At 40.8% G+C, this 7,146-nt stretch overlaps 1 protein-coding gene across 1 annotated transcript in view; it reads right to left on the minus strand.

Annotated features, from left to right (window-relative positions):
* The window catches only part of ANKIB1 (ankyrin repeat and IBR domain containing 1), a 171,239-nt gene that overhangs the window by 72,335 nt on the left and 91,758 nt on the right, over positions 1-7,146 (minus strand). The gene's annotated exons all lie outside the window — the stretch shown is intronic.

Below are 7,146 nucleotides of genomic sequence, written 5' to 3' on the forward strand. Positions count from 1 at the left end.
AAAAAAAAAAAAAAAAAAAAAAACCCACAAAAAAACACAAAACAGCAATTGAAAACCCTCTGGGTTGAGAGTTTCACAGCAAGCACAGCTGAACCCGGGACGGTCCAGCTCCGTGGGGGAGGGGTGTCCGCCATTACCAAGACACCACTATAGAGGTAGTCCGCAATCACTGAGGCAGCCCACCGTCGCCAAGCAACCTGCCATTACAGAGAGAGTCCGCCATTACAGAGGTGAACCACCATTGCAAAGGCAGTTCTAACTACACCCATATAAACAGGACTGCAGGGAAGATCACACAGAAGCTGGGCAGAGTCCACAGCAGCTCAGCAAAGCCTCTGCAGGCAGGCAGTGACTAGGCTGCCTCTTCGCTGGGCAGGACAGCCCTGAAAGAAAAAAAAAAGGCAGCAGCACAACGGAAACTCATAAATACAGCCCTAACTCCCTGGGACAGAGCATCTGGGGAAAAAAAAGGAGTTTATGAGTTCTGCTGCAGCAGACCTAAACGTACCTGCCCAGCAACTCTGAATGAATGACGGAGCTTACTGCTCAGCACTTGAGCTCCAATAAAGGACAAACTGTCTCCTCAAGCAGCTCCCCGACCTCCGTATGGCCAAAGAGTCACCTCATAAAGGAGAGAAAAGACTGACATTTGGCGGGTATCATTCTGGGACAAAGATAGCAGAAGAAGAAACTGGTAGCAACCCTTACTGTTCTGCAGCTGCTGCAGGTTATCCCCAGGCAAGCAGGGCCTGGAGTGGACCTCAGCAGTCCTACAGCAGAGGGGCCAGACTGTCAGAAGGAAAACCAAGAAACAGAAATAACCTCATCGTCAACAAACAGAACGTCCACTCAGAGACCCAATCTGAAAGCCAGCAACTACAAAGATGACAGGTGGATAAATCCACAAAGATGGGAAGAAACCAGCACAAAAAGAATGAAAACACCCGAAACCAGAACACCTCTCCTCCTACAAGGGATCACAACTCCTCACCAGCAAGGGAACAAGGCTGGATGGAGAAGGAGTGTGATGAAATGACAGAATCAGACTTCAGAAGGTGGGTAATAAGAAACCTCTGTGAGCTAAAAGAACGTGTTCTAACCCAATGCAAATAAACTAAGAACTCTGAAATAAGATTTGACGACATGCTAATGACAATGGACAATTTAGAGAGGAATATAAGTGAATTGATGGAGCTGAAAAACACAACACGAGAATTTTGCGAAGCATGCTCAAGTTTCAACAGCCGAATTGACCAAGCAGAAGAAAGGATAACAAAGATAGAAGAACAACTCAATGAAATAAAACAAGAAGGAAAGAATAGAGAAAAAAGGGTAAAAAGGAATGAACAAAGTCTCCAAGAAATGTGGGACTATGTGAAAAGACCTAATCTACGTTTGATAGGTGTACCTGAATGTGATGAAGAGAATGAATCCAAGCTGGAAAATACTCTTCAGGATATTATCCAGCAAAACTTCCCCAACCTAGCAAGGCAGGCCAATATTCAAGTCAAGGAAATACAAAGAACACCACAAAGACATTCCTCAAGAAGAGCAACCCCAAGGCACATAATCATCAGATTCACCAGGGTGGAAATGGAGAAAATGCTAAGGGTAGCCAGAGAGAAAGGTCAGGTTGCTCACAAAGGGAAGCCCATCAGACTCACAGCAGATCTCTCAGCAGAAACCCTACAAGCCAGAAGAGAGTGGGGCACAATATTCAACATTCCTAAAGAAAAGAACTTTCAACCCAGAATCTCCTATCCAGCCAAACTAAGCTTCATAAGTGAAGGGAAAATGAAATCCTTTGCAAATAAGCAAGACTCAGAGATTTCATCACCACCAGGCCTGCTTTACAAGAGCTCCTGAAAGAGGCCCTACACATGTAAAGGAATAACCAGTATCAGCCACTCCAAAAACATACTAAATGGCAAAGAGCATCAACACAATCAAGAATCTGCATCAACTAACAGGCAAAACAGCCAACTAGCATCAAAATGGCAGTATCAAATTCACACATAACAATATTAACCCTAAATGTAAATGGACTAAATGCCCCAATCAAAAGACACAGACTGGCAAATAAATAAAAAGCCAAAAGCCATCGGTGTGCTGTATCCAGGAAACCCAACTCACATGCAAGGATACACAAAGACTCAAAATAAAGGGATGGAGGAAGATTTACCAAGCAAATGGAGGGCAAAAAAAAAGCAGGAGTTGCAATTCTCATCTCTGATAAAATAGACTTTAAAACAACAAAGATCAAAAGAGACAAAGAAGGACATTACATAATGGTAAAAGGATCAATGCAACAAGGAGAGCTAACGATCCCAAATATATACACACCCAATACAGGAGCACCCAGATACATAAGACAACTTCTTAGTGACTTACAAAGAGACTGACTCCCACACAATAATAGTGGGAGACTTTAACACCCCATTGTCAATATTAGAAAGATCAACAAGACAGAAAATTAACAAGGATATCCAGGACTTGAACTCAGACCTGGAACAAGCAAACCTAATAGACATTTACAGAACTCTCCAACCCAAATCCACAAATATACATTCTTCTCAGCACCACATCACACCTACTCTAAAATTGACCATGCAATTGGAAGCAAATCACTCCTCAGCAAATGCAAAATAATGGAAATCATAACAAGCAGTCTCTCAGACCACACTGCAATCAAGTTAGAACTCAAAGCGCAGAAACTAATTCAGAACCGTACAGCTTCATGGAAACTGAACAACTGGCTCTTGAATGTTGACTGGATAAACAATGAAATGAAGGCAGAAATAAAGATGTTCTTCGAAACCAACGAGAACAAAGACACAACATACCAGAATCTCTAGGACACATTTAAAGCAGTCTCTAGAGGAAAATATATAGCAATAAGTGCCCACATGAGAAGCAAGGAGAGATCTAAAATTGACAGCCTATCATCAAAATTGAAAGGGCTAGAGGAGCAAGATCAAAAAAACTCAAAACCTAGCAGAAGACAAGAAATAACTAAGACCAGAGCAGAACTGAAGGAGATAGAGACACAAAAAACCCTTCAAAAAAACCAATAAATCCAGGAGCTGGTTTTTCAAAAAGATTAACAAAATAGACTGACCACTGGCCAGATTAATAAAAAAGAAAACAGAGAATAATCCAATAGATGCAATAAAAAAACAATAAAGGGGATATCGTCACAGATTCCACAGAAATTCAAACCATCATCAGAGATTATTACAAACAACTCTATGCACATAAACTAGTAAACCTGGAAGAAATGGATAAATTCCTGGATACTTGCCTCCTCCCAAGCCTAAACCAGGAAGAAGTCGAAACCCTGAATAGACCAATAACAAGGTCTGAAGTTGAGGCAGCAATTAAGAGCCTACCACCCAAAAAAAGCCCAGGTCCAGATGGGTTCACAGCCGAATTCTACCAGACATACAAAGAGGAGCTGGTACCATTCTTTCTGAAACTATTCCAAATAATCCAAAAAGAGGGAATCCTTCCCAAATCATTTTATGAGACCAACGTCATCCTGATACCAAAACCCGGCAGAGACTCAACAAGAAAAGTAAACTTCAGGCCAATATCCATGATGAACACAGATGCAAAAATCTTCAATAAAATACTGGCAAGCCGATTGCAACAGCACATCCAAAAGCTTATCCACCATGATGAAGTAGGCTTCATCCCAGGATGCAAGGCTGGTTCAACATACGCAAGTCTATAAACGTTATGCACCACATAAACGGAACCAAAGACAAAAACCACATGGTTATCTCAATTGATGCAGAGAAGGGCTTTGACAAAATTCAACAGCCCTTTACACTAAAGACCTTCAATAAACTAGGTATTGACGGAACATATCTCAAAATAATAAAAGCTATTTATGACAAACCAACAGCCAATATCATACTGAATGGGCAAAAACTGGAAGCATTCCATTTGAAATCTGGCACTAGACAAGGATGCCCTCTCTCACCACTCATATTCAATGTAGTACTGGAAGTTCTAGCCAGAGCTATCGGGCAAGAAAAAGAAATAAAGGGTATTCAAATAGGAAAGGAGGAAGTCAAATTGTCTCTATTTGCAGATGACATGATTGCATATCTAGAAGACCCCATCGTCTCAGCCCAAAATCTCCTGAAACTGATAAGCAACTTCAGCAAAGTCTCAGGATAAAAAATCAGCGTGCAAAAATCACAAGCATTCCTATACACCAATAACAGACTTAAAGAGAGCCACATCAATAACGAACTGCCATTCACAGTTGCTCCAAAGAGAATAAAATACCTAGGAATACAACTAACAAGGAACGTAAAGGACCTTTTCAAGGAGAATTACAAGCCACTGCTCAACAAAATAAGAGAGGACACAAACAGATGGAGAAACATTCCATGTTCATGGTTAGAAAGAATCCATATTGTGAAAATGGCCATAGTGCCCAAAGTAATTTACAGATTCAACGCTATCCCCATCAAGCTACCAATGACCCTCTTCACAGAACTGGAAAAAAACACCTTAAACTTCATATGGAACCAAAAGAGAGCCCGCATAACCAAGTTAATTCTAAGCAAAAAGCACAAAACGGGAGGCATCACACTACCGGACTTCGAACTATACTACAAGGCTACAGTAATCAAAACAGCATGGTACTGGTACCAAAACAGAGATATAGACCAATGGAACAGAACAGAGGCCTCGGAGCCAACACAACATATCTATTACCATCTGATCTTTCACAAACCTGACAAAAACAAGCAATGGGGAAAGGATTCCCTGTTTAATAAATGGTGTTGGGAAAACTGGCTAGCAGTGTGCAGAAAGCAGAAACTGGACCCCTTCCTGACACCTTACACTAAAATTAACTCCACAGGGATTCAAGACTTAAACATAAGACCTAACACCATAAAAATCCTAAAAGATAATCTAGGCAAAACCATTCAGGACATAGGTGTAGGCAAGGACTTCATGACCAAAACACCAAAGGCACTGGCAACAAAAGCCAAAATAGACAAATGGGACCTAATCAAACTCTATAGCTTCTGCACGGCAAAAGAAACAGTCAATAGGGTGAATCAGCAACTAACAGAATGGGAAAAAATTTTTGCAGTTTACCCATCTGACAAAGGGCTGATATCCAGAATTTACAAAGAACTAAAACAGATTTACAAGAAACAAACAAACAAGCCCATTCAAAAGTGGGCGAAGGATATGAACACATACTTTACAAAAGAAGACATCGATGAGGCCAACAAATATGAAAAAATGCTCATCATCACTGGTCATTAGAGAAATGCAAATCAAAACTACATTGAGATACCATCTCACACCAGTTAGAATGGTGATCATTAAAAAATGTAGAGACAACAGATGCTGGAGAGGATGTGGAGAAATAGGAACACTTTTACACTGTTGGTGGAAGTGTAAATCAGTTCAACCATTGTGGAAGACAGTGTGGCGATTCCTTAAGGACCTAGAAATAGAAATTCCATTTGACCCAGCAATCCCATTACTGGCTATACCTCCAAAGGATTATAAATTGTTCTACTGTAAGGACACGTGCACACGAATGTTCACTGCAGCACTGTTTACAATAGCAAAGACCTGGAAACAACCCAAATGCCCATCGATGATAGACTGGACAGGGAAAATGTGGCACATATACACCATGGAATATTATGCAGCCATCAAAAATGATGAGTTCGTGTCCTTTGTAGGGACATGGATGAACCTGGAAACCATCATTCTCAGCAAACTGACACAAGAACAGAAAATCAAACACCGCATGTTCTCACTCATAGGCGGGTGTTGAACAATGAGAACACAGGGACACAGGGAGGGGAGCACTACACACTGGGGTCTGTTGGGGGGAAATAGGGGAGGGAAATAGGGGGGTGGGGAGTTAGGGAGAGAGAGCATGAGGAGAAATGCCAGATATAGGTGAAGGGGAGGAAGGCAGCAAATCACACTGCCATGTATGTACCTATGCAACTATCTTGACTGTTCTTCAAATGTACCCCAAAACCCAAAATGCAATTTAAAAAAAAAGAAAAAAAAGAAAAAAGCAAATAAAGAGATTATAATACTCTGTTGTAAGTGTACGACACATATATGCATGGGATAAAATGGGAATAGACCCATTATATGGGTCTCAACTGAGAATCTGGAAGACACACTCAGAAAAGGTTTCCTAGAAGAAATGATTTCTAAGGATAAGTTGGAGTGGGAAAGGCAAAGAAATGGGAAGACTGACAGTCCAGATAAAGAACTTTATGTGTTATAAAGTCTATTAAAAATTTGGGATGATTTTACGTCTGTAGCAAGCCAGTGAAGGGTTTTCAGCAGGGTAATGACATGCTCAGGTCTGCATTTTAAAAGAACACAATAATGGCAATATGAGAAATGAGTTGGGTGAAAGAAGAATGGTAAAACTGGAGACTAGGCACTTAAATTATGAAAAGTAATGAGAGCCTTAAGTCAGTGGTAGTGGGAACTGAAAGAGCTAGGGAGGGTGAGGAGAGGCTGAAAGATATTTAGTAAGAGAAATAATGGGACTGTGGCCAAATAGAGACATAGGACTAAAATATGACTTTCAAGTTTCTGGCTAGGAAAATTAGGTGAATATTGCTGCCCACTAATCAACACAGTGGGAGAAATGATAAGTCCAGCTGTGATCATCCATAGATTGAGAGAAATAATAAATAGGCTTTTAGAAATACAGCAGAATACTTGATTAAAGTCAGATTGTAGACAAAACCTTTATTGTTTAGGTAGTTTTTGAAGCCACTGATTTCATGAGATAAATGTGCACAGCAATGTTTCTCAGAGAATGGTCCACTTGGTAGGCTTGTTCACAACACATATTTTTAGGCCTTACACTAGGTCTAACGACTGAAGATTCTCTGGGGTTATTCCTAGGAATCTATGTTTAGTTTCCCAGTCAATTCTTATTTACATTAAAATTTCAGAGCTACAGGTATATAAGGTGGGAAAAGAATGCCAATTGTAGAACTGTGGGAAACATCAATATTGAAGGTAGGCCAGGTGTGGTGGCTCACACCTGTAATCTCAGCACTTTGGGAGGGCGAAGCAGGTGGATCACCTGAGATTGGGAGTTCGAGACCAGCCTGGGCAACATGG

Source organism: Cebus imitator, unplaced genomic scaffold, assembly GCF_001604975.1.
Source record: "Cebus imitator isolate Cc_AM_T3 unplaced genomic scaffold, Cebus_imitator-1.0 Scaffold98, whole genome shotgun sequence".
Taxonomy (NCBI): Eukaryota; Metazoa; Chordata; class Mammalia; order Primates; family Cebidae; genus Cebus; species Cebus imitator.